This window comes from Mauremys mutica, chromosome 6 (assembly GCF_020497125.1).
Source record: "Mauremys mutica isolate MM-2020 ecotype Southern chromosome 6, ASM2049712v1, whole genome shotgun sequence".
In the NCBI taxonomy this organism is placed as follows: domain Eukaryota; kingdom Metazoa; phylum Chordata; order Testudines; family Geoemydidae; genus Mauremys; species Mauremys mutica.
The window spans coordinates 43398932-43415553 of record NC_059077.1 but is presented as its reverse complement, the minus strand read 5'-3'; the positions used below and the strand labels follow the sequence as shown (position 1 = coordinate 43415553).

General features: G+C 40.8%; 1 long non-coding RNA gene across 1 annotated transcript; it reads right to left on the bottom strand.

Moving 5' to 3' along the window:
* Positions 1–2145: 2145 nt before the first annotated feature.
* LOC123373301 lies at positions 2146–16370 on the bottom strand. The gene is made up of 3 exons (XR_006580650.1): positions 16192–16370; positions 10933–11035; positions 2146–2234 (listed from the first exon to the last, which is right to left on the bottom strand). It is a non-coding gene; the product is annotated as an uncharacterized LOC123373301 (long non-coding RNA).
* Between the last annotated feature and the right edge of the window lie 252 nt (positions 16371–16622).

Here is a 16622-nt window from a genome sequence, read left to right as displayed (position 1 = left end):
TAGAGGCAATATGATAATTTTTTGTCTATTATCTATCCCTTTCTTGATGATTCCTAACATTCTGTTTGCTTTTTTGACTGCCGCTGCACATTGAGTGGATGATTTCAGAGAACTATCCACAATGACTCCAAGAGCTCTTTCTTGAGTGGTAACAGCTAATTTAGACTTCAACATTGTATATGTATAGTTAGGATTATGTTTTCCAGTGTGCATTACTTTGCATTTATCAACATTAAATTTCATCTGCCATTTTGTTGCCCAGTCACCCAGTTTTGTGAGATCCTCTTGTAGCTCTTCGCAGTCTGCCTGGGACTTAACTATCTTGAGTAGTTTTGTATCATCTGCAAATTTTGCCACCTCACTGTTTATCCCTTTTTCCAGATTGTTTATGAATATGTTAAATAGGACTGGGCCCAGTACCGATCCCTGGGGGACACCACTATTTACCTCTCTCCATTCTGAAACTGACCATTTATTCCTACCCTTTGTTTCTTATCTTTTAACCAGTTACCAATCCATGAGAGAACCTTCCCTCTTATCCCTTGACTGCTTATTTTGCTTAAGAGCTTTTGGTGAGGGACCTTGTCAAAGAATTTCTGAAAATCTAAATACACTATATCCACTGGATCTCCTTTGTCCACATGCTTGTTGACCCCCCTCAAAGAATTCTAGTAGATTGGTGAGGCATGATTTCCCTTTACAAAAACCATGTTGACTATTTCCCAACAAATTATGTTCATTTAGGTGTCTGACAATTTTGTTCTTTACGATATAAGTCTATAAGTACTTACAGGTGAAACAAATACTTGATAATGGGCTCTTCAGTCTAGCAGAGAAAGGTATAACATGATCCAATGGCTGGAAGTTGAAGCTAGAGAAATTCAGACTGGAAATAAGGCATACATTTTTAACATCGAGTAAATAACCATTGGAACAATTTACCAGCTTGTCTATCACTGGCAACTTTTAAATCTAGATTGGATGTTTTTTCTAAAAATTATGCTGTGGTTCAAGAGGAATTAATTTTGGGGAAGTTCTATCATCAGTTTCATACAGGAGGTCAGATTAGAGCAGTGGTGGGCAACCTGCGGCCTGCATGCAGCTGTCAGGATAATCCGCTGGCAGGCGCGAGACAGATTGTTTACATTGACCGTCCGCAGGCATGGCTGCCACAGCTCCCAGTGGCCGCGGTTCGCCATTCCTGGCCAATGGGAGCTACAGGAAGTGGAAGCCAGCAAGTCCGTGTGGCCTGCACCACTTCCCACAGCTCCCATTAGCGGGGAACAGCAAACCGACCACAGCTCCCTGTCGCTGCGGCTGTGTCTGCGGACAGTCATTGTAAACAAATTGTCTTGAGGGCCACCAGTGGATTACCCTGACAGGCGACGTGTGGCCCTCCACTGGACTAGAGGATCAGAATGGTCCCTTCTGTACTTAGAATCTATGAACAAAACCACCCTCCGACTTCAGTAAATCCAGTTATCATACTCTTTGCTCTTGTTGCTTTAAATGGGCCCTTAATGGCCTGATGCTGATGAATGACACTTCGGAAATGCTCTACCTTGAAGACTGAGGGGCAGCATGGTCCAGTTTCTTATATAGGGTTAACATAGGACCACTTGAACAAAAAGATACTAAGTAATTGTTTAGGTTGCATCTCAGAGCATGTGTGACTACAGTCAGAGCATAAACTGACTACAGTTTAACAAAGGGGTCTTGGCCCCTCCCCATAGCTCTAACCTTTCAGTCCTCTATAATGCCCAGATTCTATGGTGATTATGCTTGTTAGAACTGAATAGTTAATAAAAAAAATATCTCAAATATTAAATCAAAACTGGCCCATTAACTTTATGGATGTGTTGGGTGTATTTTGTTATAGTGTTATGGTCTGTTAAAAAATATATATGTTAAATCCAATATGTAGTTTGTAAAGATATAGCAGCAATCCAAGATGGAGTTTGAACTGCCATCTTATGACCACCATCTTGTTGTTTACTGTTATCATGGCCCAGTCATGACTGAATTGAACTGTCTTTTCCTGCCACTGGCAACTCCAAGGACAATTTTACCTCAAACTGTTTCCTGCCTTTGCTGGGACTGTACCATATTTTCCCGCCACTAAATGCATAAAGGGATTGAACTCACCGACAAGTGGCGCACTCCATCCCAGTGACTGTGCATGCATGGTTCATGTCTTCACAGCACCAGTGCATCGTTGAAGGGCACCACCATTCCTGAAATGAAGAGAAAGGGAAGAAGACATTCCATCTTATCTGGTCCTGGGTACAACATCACCAGAGGGTTTTGATCTGCTTCTTCCACCTTGAGACATTGAGGGACTTTCCAGTGCTCCTCCTCTGTGGGTTCCAATTACCCAACAAATGTAGCTCCTGGACTTCCCCAATGCCACAAACACGCTGATAGTGAGACAATTAGGGTTCTCTTAATTAGGGATTTCATACTGTTTATTGCCAAGGGTGATTTTGTATTTTGGACTTGAGCTTCATACTCCTATTTTAAAGCTGCTGTTTCACTGTTTTGTATTGTTATTTAGCTACTGTTCTTTTACATTTACCCCTTCCATTTTGTACTCATTCCATTAATACACTTACCTGTTGTTTTTACCTTTACCTATCGTCAGTTTCCATTTCTTACACTACACATAGGGAAGAGGGAGGGAGACCTGTACATCAGTCCACTGGTGACAGACACGGCAGAGGATGGGTCTGCTCTTCTGAGTAAAAGGGGCTTGTTTTACATCTCAATACCTACACCACTATCAGGGCCGGCTCCAGGTTTTCTGCCTCCCCAAGCAGCAAAAAAAGGTCGGCAGAAGCCTCAATTGCACCACTCCATTCTTTGGCGGCAGTTCAGCAACAGGTCCTTCACTCCCTCTCTTCCTCTTCGGTGGCACTTCAGTGGCACTTCGGCGGCAGCTCAAAGAGGGAGAGGGCCTGAGGGGCCCACCGCTAAATTCCCGCTGAAGACCCAGACGTGCCGCCCCAATAGCAGACAAAGTACTGCCCCTTTGAATTGGCCGTCCCAAGCACCTGCTTCCTTAGCTGGTGCCTGGAGCTGGCCCTGACCACTATACATCTAGAGTTACCTTGGCTCCCCTTTGAGGTAACAGATGCAATGGTTACTGCCAAAGGCTGAGCATTAGGAGCATCCTGGGTTCAAATGAGAAACCTCAGTCATGTGCTCACTTTGGGGGAAATCTCTCCTGAATTGCAGCAAAGAATCCTGTGGCACCTTATAGACTAACAGACGTTTTGCAGCATGAGCTTTCGTGGGTGAATACCCACTTCTTCAGATGCAAGAAGTGGGTATTCACCCACGAAAGCTCATGCTGCAAAACGTCTGTTAGTCTATAAGGTGCCACAGGATTCTTTGCTGCTTTTACAGAACCAGACTAACACGGCTACCCCTCTGATACTTGTCTCCTGAATTGGTGTATGTCTGTTCTGTAGTGGCAAGATTCTAGGAACATGTGCTCCATAGGGACTTAATGCACCTCAGCACAGAACAAGGTTGGAACACATCATAGGTGGTAGTAGTGGCCAATCTGTGACCTGAGGAAAAGGATACCTAGTCACATGCTCAGGCATCATGAAGGCTATTGGATTTAGCCCTTTGTAATCCACAGAACTCAATGGAGGTGCTTGTGTTTATCAAGACTGAGCACGTTCCGTTGAGCCTGAGGACCAGCCAGACCAGCCTCCAGGCTGATTGATCAGCTCAGCTGGGTTGCAGTAACATAAGAACGGCCGTACCGGGTCAGACCAAATGTCCATCTAGCCCAGTATCTGTCTACCGACAGTGGCCAATGCCAGGTGCCCCAGAGGGAGTGAACCTAACAGGCAATGATCAAGTGATCTCTCTCCTGCCATCCATCTCCATCCTCTGACAAACAGAGGCCAGGGACACCATTCCTTACCCATCCTGGCTAATAGCCATTTATGGACCTAACCACCATGAAATTATCCAGTTCTCTTTTAAACGCTGTTATAGTCCTAACCTTCACAACCTCCTCAGGTAAGGAGTTCCACAAGTTGACTGTGCGCTGCGTGAAGAAGAACTTCCTTTTATTTGTTTTAAACCTGCTGCCTATTAATTTCATTTGGTGACCCCTAGTTCTTGTATTATGCAAATAAGTAAATAACTTTTCCTTATCCACTTTCTCAACATCACTCATGATTTTATATATCTCTATCATATCCCCCCTTAGTCTCCTCTTTTCCAAGCTGAAGAGTCCTAGCCTCTTTAATCTTTCCTCATATGGGACCCTCTCCAAACCCCTAATCATTTTAGTTGCCCTTTTCTGAACCTTTTCTAGTGCCAGTATATCTTTTTTGAGGTGACGAAACCACATCTGTACACAGTATTCGAGATGTGGACGTACCATGGATTTATATACGGGCAATAATATATTCTCAGTCTTATTCTCTATCCCCTTTTTAATGATTCCTAACATCCTGTTTGCTTTTTTGACCACCTCGGCACACTGCATGGACATCTTCAGAGAACTGTCCACGATGACTCCAAGATCTTTTTCCTGACTCGTTGTAGCTAAATTAGCCCCCATCATATTGTATGTATAGTTGGGGTTATTTTTTCCAATGTGCATTACTTTACATTTATCCACATTAAATTTCATTTGCCATTTTGTTGCCCAATCACTTAGTTTTGTGAGATCTTTTTGAAGTTCTACACAGTCTGCTTTGGTCTTAACTATCTTGAGCAGTTTAGTATCATCTGCAAACTTTGCCACCTCACTGTTTACCCCTTTCTCCAGATCATTTATGAATAAATGGAATAGGATTGGTCCTAGGACTGACCCTTGGGGAACACCACTAGTTACCCCTCTCCATTCTGAGAATTTACCATTAATTCCTACCCTTTGTTCCCTTTACAGAAATCATGTTGACTATTGCTCAACAGTTTATGTTTTTCTATGTGTCTGACAATTTTATTCTTAACTATTGTTTCGACTAATTTGCCCGGTACTGACGTTAGACTTACCAGTCTATAATTGCCAGGATCACCTCTAGAGCCCTTTTTAAATATTGGCCTTACATTAGCTAACTTCCAGTCATTGGGTACCGAATCCGATTTAAAGGACAGGTTATAAATCTTAGTTAATAGTTCCGCAACTTCACATCTGAGTTCTTTCAGAACTCTTGGGTGAATGCCATCTGGTCCCGGTGATCACCTGACTGGCCAGCCCACATGATTGGGTGAAGGAAGCCAGAAGGCCTGCTTCTAAGCTCAGTAGCTGGTGACCACCTGCTCAATATTTCTTTCTAGGGCTGTGATCACACTTGCCCCAGCCTTGTTCTTGCCCTGTTCCAGTCTTGCCCCTACCTTGTTCCTCCCCTGCTCTGGTCCTGCATTCCCTTCCTAGCTCTGGCTTTGATGCCAGCTCTGACTCTGGCCCCTGGCTCTGGTTTCTGGTACCTGACTCTAGCTCTGACCCTTGGTTCTGGTTTCTGGTTCCTGATTTCTGCTCTAACCCTGAGCCCCCAGCTTTGGTACCTAGACCCCTCAGCCTGGTTCTAACCATTAGGCAGGACTACTGGTGCCTGCCCCTGACAATGTTGTAACATTAGATAAAAAAAATTAAAAAGGCATAAGTTACATGTGTGTTGAACTATACGGATTACATAGAAATGCACATCTGGAAGGAAACTTAATGCTGCAGTAGTAGTTGCAATTTGATTGGATTTGTAGGTGTAAAACAACTATTGTGAATATAAGAGGTGTGGTGGCTGAGTGGTTAAGGCATTCAACTACAATATAAGAATGATTTGTTGGATATTAGTTTCTGAAGCAAACCATGCTGAAATTCATTCTCCCTAAGGACTGCATAGTAGAACAACAAATGACTGAATACAACTGAACTCCATTAAAGATATTTCTCAGGGTATGTGTATTTATCAAACATTATATTGCTTACAATTAAACATTTTGTAACTTATCACACAAATGCATGTATATTTTAAATTGAAGTTAATTTGAAGTTTCAGTTTCTATTACAAAAACTAAGCTCACAATGAGATTTCATATGCTTAAAATCATTTTTTTTCTTTTGCATAAAGAGGTTGAAAGACATTATCAGTGTTTTATTGTATGTAAAGAAAGACAGGATTGGCACGCTATCTTTACAATCATAGTCATATCAAATATGTCAAGTCTAACATTTAAACAATACAGTCAGAAATTGATTTTGGTCACTTCCTTGATTTGAGAAACAAGGTGTTTTCAAAATGAAGTTTATTCATGCCATTTTCTATTAGCATTATATGAAAATTAATACATGTATAGTTAACTGACAGGATAATATCAAAAAATACTATTATAGATTGCTTATCCAGTGTATGTGGTCTGGGTTTTTCATTTTTTTTTTAATATGCATCTGTAGAGAACTGAGTTGGAGCAATAAATCAATTTGATTTTCAGACACAAGATAGCATTCTTTTAACTAAATACAGCAGTTATTAAAAAAAAAATCAACATTGGCCTATTGATGCCACACAGTTATTTTCTACTGTAAATATAAAGGAAAAACTGGTATCTCAGATACCACTTAGTGCTAACTGTTCACAAATGCTGACTTGTTTTTTTTCCTCTAAAATACAGTATGCATTGTAAGTTCAGTCTTTATATAGTCCACTTCTTACTCAAGAAGGCTGAAAGGGGTATAAGAGGCATCTCCTGGTCTCCCATTTTTTCCCTCACAATTTTATGGTCGTTTTCTGCCTATAGTTAAGGATGCCCAATACTTTCCACTATAAGACTCTTTTTTCAGTTGTTTATAACTTTGCCCAACTGTTTGGGCTGAAATTTTTCACAGCAGGTGTCTGTCTCAGACTGATATATATATATATATATATATATATATATAATATTGAGGCGGAGTTGGGGGGATTTCAGCTAAAATGGTTCTGGTGTTTCTGAGAACAAGATTAGAGACAAGGGTTGTTTTGTCCATGTTAAATTCTTACAACCATTTTGTTGGTAAGCTTGGCTCATTTAGCCTAACAAGACAAAGGCTGAGGGGAGTTTGATTGGTCTCTATAAAAACATCAGAGAATAAACACCAGGGAGGGAGAGGAGTTAAGGGCCATCAACAAGTTTAATTTGAAATTAGATGGTTTCTAACCATCAGAGGAGTGAAGCTCTGGAACAGTCTTCCAAGGGGAACAGTGGGGGCAAAAAAACCTAATTTGTTTCATGACCAAGCTTGATAAGTTATGGAGGGGATGGTATGATGAGGTTGCATACAATGCCATATGCCCCATCCTCATAATTATTAGCAAATATTTCCAATGGCTGGAAATGAGACACTAGATGGAGAGGGCTCTGAGGACTGCAGAGAATTATTTCCCAGGTGTCCGGCTGTCCACATGCTCAGGGTCTACCTGATCTCCATATTTATGGTCAGGAAAGAATTTCCTCCCCAGGCCAGATGGGCAGGACCCTGAGAGATTTTCACCTTCATCTGCAGCATAGGGCACGGGTCACTTGCTGGTTTGAACTAATGGAGGATTCTCTGTAACCTGTAATGTGCAGGAGATCAGACTAAATGACTATGATGATCTTAAAGTCTGGCTTTAAAGTCTACGAGTCTAGTGCTTCCATGCTTTGGAGCAGGGATTTGAAATTTGGCAGTATGGGATGCCTTGGTGTCAGGGATGTGTGTTTTCCTATTTCCATGACCATTTGGCCAAGTTACAAATTTTTGAAAAATCTCAGTTTGAAGATGCAAGGTAGACATTTGCAAGAGTTTGAGAGCTAGATTCTTCAAGAATCTATCTCCTCAGAGCTTCATCTCCACACGACTCTTATCTGCGACCAGGCATGTGCTCCATCCCCACAGAGCACCTGAGCCCAAAGAAAAGTAGGGCTTTCCCAACAGTTGGCCATCTTGGCTTCTGGGAGCTGCTGTGGTGCAGGCACTGGAATTGAGAGTAGGGAGGCTCTCTCTCTGTACTCTCAGTGCTTCCCTGCTAGTGTTCATGCAGTGTGAGGGGAGGAAGAAGCCTGACTTGAATGCGGAGGGGTGAGGAAGAGATGGTAGGGAGGGGGGACATGAGCATGGGTTGTGGACAGGATCCAGAGCCAAGGTCGGGGCATGAGGGGAACAGGAGCAGAAAGGGATAGGAAGAGGCTGCAGTGGAGACTGGGCAGAAATTGCATTTAAAAAAAAAACCATGTTAAACAAACACTAAAAAGCCTGGCACTCAAAAGTTAGGAAATGACAGAATTAAGGTTGCTCATGCAGCCCCATTGTAGCTTTTTACATGAATTGATTTATATTTCAGAATTATATTTTGTTCCACCAGGCTTTACTATTTGCTGAATCTTATTGGTGTAACCTCTGTCTTTCCTCCTCCAACCCTACCATCCTCTCATTACCATCTTGGTGCCTCATGCAAGGTCTTTGGTGTAGAGACCTTGTCTTCTTTTTATAATGTGAAGCACTTCACACACTTGAGTGCTGCAAAATAATACTAACAAGGAGCACCACATTAGGGTCTTTCCCCAATGTTGGGGTCCAGGGTGGGGAACAGGCAGTCACAGAATCCATAACCCTCCAGGTAGAACTGCCCTAGAAATGACTGAATTACACTGATCATTATCTGACCACACTGGGCCTATCATACGAATCAAAGAAATACTAGCCACTGAATTTCTTAAATATGGATCTGTGGTCAGTATTATTCTTGCTACTCTTTCTGTGGAAGACCCTTTATTCATCTAGCTAAGTAATAGGTGGGCTGATGATTTATTTTTAATACAAAAATCCTCTGATCTATTGAACATTTTAGCCCCACAAATGTCAAGTAATTTGTTCAATTGTTAAGGTGATTGCTCATTTTCCATATTTTCAATGGAATTATTTCCACTTCAGTGCTAAGATATACCAAGCTTGAAGTAAATCAATTCTCTCCTTGTGCTAAAAATTAGCATAGCACAAACTAATCAATGCCATTAAGCACTAGTGCAAAAGCTGAGACACTAAACATAACAGCAAAAAGGTAAATTGCTTATGATTCCAACCTGAATGCAAACCAGACTGCTAGGTGGCTGACCCTTGTTTAATAATAGTTTAAAAAGAACAAACAAACAGGCTCAAACCAATTTGTTCACAAAACTATAATGTATGATTCTATTGTTGTCTTAAGTGGACAAGTTTATTTTGTATGTTAATCAGAATATATCTATTGCCATGATACAGCACACAGCTGACACTCTACAACTTCAGTCTCCGGTACTGTACATGAAGCACCTTTCCTCAACACTTAAAGATGTCACAATTATTTATGAAGTGAATGTTGTTTCTGAAAGGTGTTTTACTAATAGCACTTGAGACTGACATCATGTATGTAACAGTTATGGTATGGGCTGCAGCAGATCAACTTTGATATTGTCCCTCCATTTTGCCTTAACCCTCTTAGTGGTACCTTTCCTAATGCTGAGAAGATTTGGAAGGATGTCTGTGTGGTTAAGGATGGGAATCAGAAGATCTCTAACATACTCCCAGGCAGCTCCACTGCAGATTTTCTAGGCAACTCCTGCAGACCTTGGCCAACTTCTCTGTGCCTCCATTTCTTCATCTATTCTATACAATGGGGATAAAATACTTTCCTATCTCATAGTGATCCTGTGGTGCTAAAGTCACTAATATTTGTGAGGTGCTCAGATACTTCAGTAATGAGTACCACAGAAAAGCTTATATAATCATTAAATAAGATACCTCTTTAATGAATCTGCCAACAAGGGTGACAATTAGTGCCAGCTGTAACATAGATACCTATCTTTTATGACTGGACCAGGACCATCAACCCATTTCAAATGGTCCACCAAGCAGCCATGTGATGATGATAATTTGGGGGCTTTATCGGCCATAGACAAACATGAACTGATGAGCTAGAAAGGAAAAGTTCTATGTTCCATTACTGATTTCCTGAGCCATCCAGTCCTACTATAAAAATTCACTTTTAATAAAAGGTTATTTCTATCACCTGCTGTAGTATTGCTATCATTTTCTGGGAGAGAAATGATGAAATATTTTAAATTTTATAATGCAATATTTAAACAGCTTTTTTCCCCCTAAGAGAAAGTTCTTTGACAAGACATCCCTTCCATCATGTGTTAGTTCTCAACAAGAACTGGGCATTTTAATCTGACAATTCCATGTGCACTATAAGGAGGAGAAAAAAAGAACAAATATGCACTATTCTCTGCTAGGTTAAAGGTTAAATTTCTTGTGGTCTGAAGGATCATGACCTTATTTACACTTAAACTGTAAGGTACAAACAGAAGTTATTGAAGTATATGGATATTGATTTCCAGTAATATGGTGACATTGAAACAAAACAAATGTAATAAAATAAATAATAATAATATAATCTTACATTTATATAGCATCATCCCAAAAGGAATCCAAAGCACTTTGCTTTACAGACTGATATACCACAGGGATCACTTTATCCGCAACTGAAAGGAAGCAACTGTATTGTAGTTCATCGTGTGTCTCTCAGAGAAATGTAGCATACAGCAAAACTATGTAGCAGTTTTGGACAAGACATGAACACCATTGTTGCTGCAGGGAAAATTAAAGTAGGCAAGATGTAATTATTCATCTTGAAGGTTTTCCAGGACACTAAAGCTAATACCTATGCTCATACAAAGAAGCCCCGGCAGTTCACAAGTGATCAGAACTTTGGCTTTATGTTTTCTCCTAATGATAGGACTTCCACTAGTACTATGTCTCCTAACACAAGTCTGGGATGTTTGTTCAGTTCTTACCCAGAGGGGAGTTATGTCATCATCACCATTTAATGGAGGATGAAAATTTGCAATTTTCAAAGTGGTCTAGGGGATTTAGACATCTTCCATTAGAGTGATTTCAAAATTTCAACCTACTTGTTTCTTGGCAGCATCCTTTCCAAGTCTTGATCCAGTTCAACCCGCCTTAGCTTGTGATAGCTGATGGGATCACATCATAAGATGGTATGACTGGTGAGACCTTTTAGGAAAAAAGAAAAAATAATAATAAAAAAAAACATGCCAATGTGCAGAAAATGTACCTGTTTCTAGAAGTGCAAATGTGGAATTCCCTTTATAAAAATGTACTACGGGGGGAGGGATAGCTCAGTGGTTTGAGCATTGGCCTGCTAAACCCAGGGTTGTGAATTCAATCCTTGAGGGGGCCACTTAGGAATCTAGGGCAAAATCAGTACTTGGTCCTGCTAGTGAAGGTAGGGGGCTGGACTCGATGACCCTTCAGGGTCCCTTCCAGTTCTAGGAGATTGGTATATCTCCAATTATTAAAAAAATATTATTAAAAGTATTCTACAATAAGAGTCCACCAGTGCATCTTATAACAATATTGCAGTGTTTAGTGTAATTACTCAAGACCCACCTTTGCTGTAATGTTTACAGGAAATCCATCAACCAATGATGGTTAGGTTATGCATCAGAGACAGCTGATTTTATTTATTTAAATTAGACTGTAAGCTCTTTGGCACAGAAACTGTCTCTTATTATATATTTATACAGAACAATGAGCTCCAATCCTCATTGTGGTTTCTACCAGTAGGCACCACCAAAATACATAGACTAATAAATAATGACAACAATAATGTTGTTCTTTTTAAGTACTGTTTAAATAATAATGTTTCTTAGTGTATATCTAGCCAGTGCAGAGGAGCTGAGCCACATTTTTGCAATTATAAATATTGCTAAGTAGAGAATGAAATCCTATAGATATAAAATCTAATTTACTGCCCTGTTCTAAGTAATAAGATATAGTTAAAGCACAATGGTAATGAAGGAGTAACCGTCTGGGGGTTTTTTAGTTGAACTGAAAGAAGTTTGATTGTGAGAGAATAAAACTGTTCTCTTCAATATAATGATAGCAGTACTAAATCAAGTATCTAGTAAAGACATACCATTCTACACATTCTTCCATGTGTCTCCAGTAAAAATGGCTTCAGACAAGTTACAAAAAGGACACTATTCTTTAAGGGGCTGATCTTGCACTATTCAAGTCAATGGGAATTTTGCCATTGACTTGAATGGCAGTAAGGTAAAACATGGACAAAAACAGACAAATTTTCACAAATCTGATCCATAGGAAAACTGAATTGTTTCCACATGTATTCACAGCATTTCACAGTGAAAATGGCTAAAAATTCTCAATTTGCCCAAGGGGAAAAAAATTGTTTTTAACCAAACTTGGTCGAGAGTTAAAAGTGTTTTGATTTGGTTGAGAATCCACGAAACATTATATTTTTTTTAAATGGTTTTGCTGGTGATGACAATGTTCACACACATCATTTCCCAAGTTTCTGACTCCCAGAACTGACGGGGCCTGGGTGCATTGTGAAGTTAGAAAACATAATGCCTGATAAGAGACATTGATTACCCAAGCCATGTGACAATTCCACAGTTAAATGAGTAGTCCCATTGAACTCATTGAGACTACTCACATGAGAAATATTTACTCACATGAGTATGGGCATACAGGATTGGGCACTATTTTTTTTTCTGTTTTTGAGATCCCCATTCTGTTGGGAGTCATGGGCAGCTGCAATACAAGGGATAGAACAAGATGGCAAGGCCCTGATTAACCCATCAGTCACATGTAGGTAACTTCCATTGTCTTCAGTACAATTGATGGAACAATCAGCCCCAGCAGTTGTTTGGTGCAGGAGACTGGTGGTGTCAGATTGAACAGGATTGAGGCATTTTCCCGGGGCAGTATAAGGACGATTGCACTGCTGCTCCCTGTGCTGTGCATTTTCTGTGCATACACAAAGGACTTTAGCTTTCAGGGCTATCAGTCTGGCACCTGTCACAAACACTAAATTCATTCCCCAAAAGGGAAGGTATTAACAGTTATGTAATCATTTAGGTGACAGACCAAAAGTACAGTACAGGCAAGTATGACAGGAAGAGTTACTGAAAGAACATACAGCTAATCAATGCATATGAACAGATCTGCCATACTTATTCATAAATGTGTAAATGTTGTAAGTAATGAACACACAAAATATGAACACACTCATTTATCTACTTACAAAGAATCAATTGTTTTTATCATTTTCTCTATTCCAGCTCAAATTTCAGAGGATCATTTTGTCTTACCTCAGTGAAAATATAATAAACCTTCAATACATTCCTAAATCTTATAAATTACTGTACAGTTTTGCAGTTCCCTTTCTTTTCCTAACAGAAAAGGACAAGGTCAACGTTGACTTCTCTCTTTTGTTCCTTATATCACAAGTCCATTTAGTTTCACAATGGAGTTACATGTTGCATATAAGATTACTTCCTTTGATCCTTTTTAAATGTATTACCTCTAATTTGATTTGCCATACCTTGTATTACGGAATGAAAATGTTTCTGTATGGTAGAAATATTAAGCTTAATACTGCTCCCATTTAAATAAAGGACAGGGTAGGATCAGGCCCACCTACAGAGAAGTGTTTGATAGTCACATTTAATTTAATCTCTTTTGCCTATGATGTGTAGGCCTATTGCCACCGGAAATGCATAAAAACTCACAATAAAAGATGCAAAGAATATTGTGTTAACCTGTTTTAGGAGAACTTTGAAAGATGCTCCCAGATATCACCAGGAAGAGAAAGAATTGTAAGACATGCAAAAGGAATCTTGAATAGTAATTTAGTACGACATTTCCTAGATAAGAGATAACACCGGCAATAGAAAGTGTATTGAAACAAATTAAATTATAATGGCAGAACATCTATCTGTCTTCTTACATGATGCCAATTCTTATTGTATCTGAATACCTTACAAATTTATGTTTGTGAATACAAGAAGATCTCTATCTTTTTCTGTCTCCTTCTTCCATTCTGTAGGGACTTTATTTTACAGAGCCTTGCCACAGTAATCCCACCAGAATCACATATTTAAAACAACAACAAAAACAAATAGATCTTGCATTTTGTTCTGAAAGCCCTGAGGTTCATGGAAGCCACAGTTGCAGACCAGTTGCTAAAACAGTCCTGTCTTCTGCATACATAGGTTTTTTCCTTGAGGATGCAAGTTCCATTGTTCCAGCAGAAAATAGCTATCAGTGGTGCTTGTGAGCAAAAGGATAGCCTTGTGCTTAAGATCTGGATGAGGACTCAAGAAACTTAGGCTCAATCCCCATTCTACCACAGACTTCTTGTGTGACATGGCAAGTCACTTAATGTCTCTGTACCTCAGTTTGCTGTCTGCAGAATAGGGTTATAATTCTTCCTTTCTCCCGCTCATTGTTAGATTATGAGCTCTCCAGGACAGAGACTGTCTCATTATGTCTGTACACAGTGCCTAGTATAAAAGGAGGCCTAAATCTCAGTTGGAGCCTCTATATGCTTAGTGTAACACAAACAAACAATAATGATCACACAGGATGGAGCAGTAACTTGGGTTAGTCCCATGGAGAGCTTTAAAGAAGATTATAAAAAGGAGGCTGGCCCTAGTCATTTTGCTGTCCAGGTGGAAAACATTTTTGACGGCATAACAATGTGGTGTCCCCTGAAAGTTGTTGCTCAGGGCAACTCCCCTGCTTGCCCAGCCCTGATGATAAAAACCTTGATTACAACGTGTTATTCAGTGGTGATCTAGGGAAAAGAGCACAGCAGCACCAGGATGATGTGATCTCAGTGGCCCCTGTTGCTGAGTAAGTGAGCTACTCTCTTCTGAACTAGTTGGAGCTTTTTTAAGGTTGGCAATTTCATTCCAAGGTAAAGTGTAACCCACACACCTCCTGTGTGTGGTGTTCTGTCCCATCTAGTGGCACCGAGACCACTGAAAGAGAGGGAGAGAGAGAGTTAATCGAGTCTGCTCTACAGCCTTAACTAAGAGACAGTTGGCTTTTAGCTCATGCTATAGAGGCTCATGCACGAAGCTCCAGAGACCGCAGGTTCAGTCCTGCCTGCTGACGACCAGGGTCTGTCGGTGTTACAAAAGCACCTGTAGCAAGCAGAAAAATGAGAACACCGAATACTCTTCAAATGTATCACAACATAGCACTGCAAACAGGACTGTCAGCTTATGAAGTTAAAAAAGCATCTAAATGCATGGGAGCAAAAGCTAGGATTAATGCTAAAAAGACAATTTATGGTAGTAACTGGTCAAACGTTTTAAATCAGTGAAAGAAATTAAGGTTTATGTATTAACAAATCAATGAGTCTACTGCCATTACCTGGATCAAAGGTGATCACTCCAACCCCTATCTTGCAAGCTGTTCCATGCAGGCAGATATCTGCACCTTTCAGCATTCCCCTGACTTCGACGGGGCTGTATGCAGGTTCAGGGCTCTATCCATGCAGAGCAATTGGTTGGATTGAGGCCAAAATTAGTATCTCAAATATCATCATGCAGTGACAACCATGCACAAGCAGACACATGAGCGCACACATGCTCAAAGAAGGGTTGCCTCACACACCTCATCACAATTTAAAATTAAAGAGGCCTTTAAGGATTTACTGTAGTTAGCAGGGCTGATTTTAACTAAGGATGTAAACACTGTGTAGAGTGGCTGTTTCTGATTCTTCCTCCTCCCATTTGTCATGCCTCTTCTACTGCACGGAGCTGAGTGCCTGCATTGCAATCTTGGAGGAACTACAGTGGCGGAGCTAAGCTGCTTTTCCTCTTGACAAGTCACCTCTGCTTTGCTGCTCTTGTGCCCCTTCTCTACAGTGTACCACCATCAGGAGCATCTAGCCCTTTGCTTTGGTCAGTTTGATGAAGACCCTTCCAACGCCTTAGCAGTGTTTGTAGTGTGACAAAGTACTGTCCTTGACTCCATGGGTCCTGCATTTCCTGGCGGATTTTGCTAGCCTCAGAGGCTCACTGTGACCCTCCACGTAGCCCTTCTCTCTCTCTAGAGGCAACGGTCACAGCTTACTGAGCCATTTTCATCATAAACCAACAAGGGAGGTGAGGAGATGCAATCCTCCCTCACACAGTCTTTGTTGTCTCCCAGTCTCAGTGATTAATCAGGGAGGGGACGGGGGAGCCCAGGCCCACCCTCTACTCCAGGCTCCAGCCCAGGGACCCTAAAATTAGCAGCTATAGTAGCTGACTTTTTGGAAATAGGACGTGTACAATTACCTGGGCCACTTCCCCACAGCAGCCCACACTTAATATCTCCTTCAACATTACCTCAGGACCTCCTTCCATGCACCTGATATGGATTTGTACTTCTTCATTCCTTCAACAGCATGGCTCCTTCCTATAGCTCCTGACACCTACACCTCACTGACTAGCTGGGAGGCTTTTAACTAGTTCAAGCCAGCCTCTGATTGGCTTCAGGTGTCCCAATCAATCTAGCTATCTCCACTGCCTTCTAGAAGGATCTTAAGTGGCCCCAGGTATCTTGATTAACCTGGAGCAACTGCCATTTGGTTACCATGGTACCAGGGATTTGTTTAGCCTCGGGCTAACATACATGTTCCTCACTACTTTACTGTAGCCATCTGGCCTTGCCCATCACAGTAGTTAACATTGGTGTGCAGTACAAATATATGTTTTATCACACTTAGGTTTTAAGGTTCTTTGAGGAAGAAGAGCCAATGGCTTGAAAGACATTTCTT